The sequence below is a fragment of the Aethalodelphis obliquidens genome, unplaced genomic scaffold (genome assembly GCF_003676395.1).
Source record: "Aethalodelphis obliquidens isolate GAN/ISIS:26980383/991018 unplaced genomic scaffold, ASM367639v1 scaffold9, whole genome shotgun sequence".
NCBI classification, from domain to species: Eukaryota; Metazoa; Chordata; class Mammalia; order Artiodactyla; family Delphinidae; genus Aethalodelphis; species Aethalodelphis obliquidens.
In genome coordinates, this window is record NW_020837953.1 from 10,526,890 (window position 1) to 10,528,771 (window position 1,882).

At 42.8% G+C, this 1,882-nt stretch overlaps 1 pseudogene; it reads right to left on the reverse strand.

Moving 5' to 3' along the window:
- Window positions 1-781: 781 nt before the first annotated feature.
- LOC113622458 (ras-related protein R-Ras2 pseudogene) lies at window positions 782-1,349 on the reverse strand (annotated as a pseudogene).
- Window positions 1,350-1,882: the final 533 nt, after the last annotated feature.

The window sequence follows — 1,882 nt, forward strand, 5'->3', positions numbered from 1 at the left end:
GTGTCGCCTGCATCGGCAGGCGGACTCCCAACCACTGCGCCACCAGGGAAGCCCTCTTGTCCTTTTGATAACAGTCATTCTGATAAGTGTGAGGTGGTGTCTCATTGTGGTTTTGATTTGCATTTCCTGGATGATTAGTTATGTTTACCACCTTTTCAGGTGCTTGTTGGCCTTCTGTATGTCTCCTTTGAAAAATTCCTATTCAGGTCTTCTGCCCATTTTTTAATCAAACTGTTTGGGCTTTTTTGATATTGAGTTGCATGAGCTCTTTGCATATCAACCCCTTATGGAACATATCTTTTGAAAATATCTTCTCCCATTCATTAGGTTGCCTTTTCACTTTGTTGGTGGTTTCCTTTGATATGCAAAAGCTTTTTAGTTTGATGTAGTCCCACTTGTTTATTTTTGCTTTTGTTCCCCTTGCCTAAGGAGACATATCCAAAAAAAACTTTGCTAAGACTGATGTCAAAGAGTGTACCACCTATATTTTCTTCTAGGACTTTTATGGTTTCAGGTCTTACATTTAAGTCTTCAATTCATTTGAGTTCATTTTGTATATGGAATCAGCTAATTTTTGAAGCATCCTTAGTGTTTCCTTTAAATCTGTCTTGAAATGACCATAAGGTTAGCTTCATGGAAAGGATTAACCAGCTTCTCGGTCTAAGGCTACCAGGATCATTTGTCTAAGGCTAGAAAGGTACCAACATGATGTAAACTGTAAGCAGAGAAGGAGAAGATGCAGGCTTTTCCTGGCAGTGGGTAGCTAAAACTCAAATAATTCTTAGAAAATGACACAATGGCAGCTTTTCTTGTCTTTTTCTTTCCTCGTTGGTGAAGAAAGACATTCCCACTCTTGAAATTTCCTTATAACCCAGACAAGTTCATGGAAACCTTGATCTACGTTCATCCTAATCTTTGCTGACACCCCCACAGTATGTCACCTTAAGTTGTGGGTTAACTGCTATTCTGCCTACATTACCTGTCTATGATGATCCAGGTCTGCTTTATTACCAATTAAAATCATTGGAACTCATCATGATCCTTTACTCTGAGAGTCTGTCTTTGAAACTCACAGATTTCTTCAAAACTGCTTCTATGTATGTCTGAAAAGAGCAATAGGAAGCCCTCATCAGTTCTCAGGAACTGTTCTCTTATAGCTCCAAACTTCTTGTCCTATTGTATCCAGAACATCTAACTGGGCTGCTCTGTCATCTATCACACACACACAAAGCAGCTGGTTGGCTCACAATCTGTTACAAAAGAGGACTGTATGAGTCGGATGGGGAGCGCCAACTTGCCCAAGCCACCCCACTATCCACCACCAACTGGTACTTCTGGCCAGAGCCGTTAGGTCAGTGCGCCACCACCACCAGGATGCTCAGAGTCCAGCCTGGCCACTGAGCTGCCACCTGACCTAGGTCTAGCTCTGCGGACATGTGGGGCCCGCAGGCGTCCAGGGTCTGGTGGCTTCGCAGCACTCCTGGGGCTGGCCGGTCAGGCCCAAGGGGTGGAGAAGCGGGGTGAACTCAGGGGCCAGGAGCGTCAGGGGCCAGGGTCTCGCTCCTCTACACCTCTCTGTAGCACCTGCCCACAACTAATTTCAATATATGTGTGATGAACAGATAATAATAGGGTCAACAATAATAACGACAACTGAATTCAGTACTAGATAAAATGTCAGTACAAAGGAAGAAGGAATTGACTGTGCCAGATGCAGTGAGTGGTTATTGAAGTATTCATAAAGGATACAGAGAGCTGTGCCTTTCTTTTTCCCATTGAGATATAATTGACATATTACATTGTGTAATATTAAGGTGTACAACATGTTGACTTGATACACTTCTATATTGCAAAATGATTACCACCATGGCATTAGCTAATA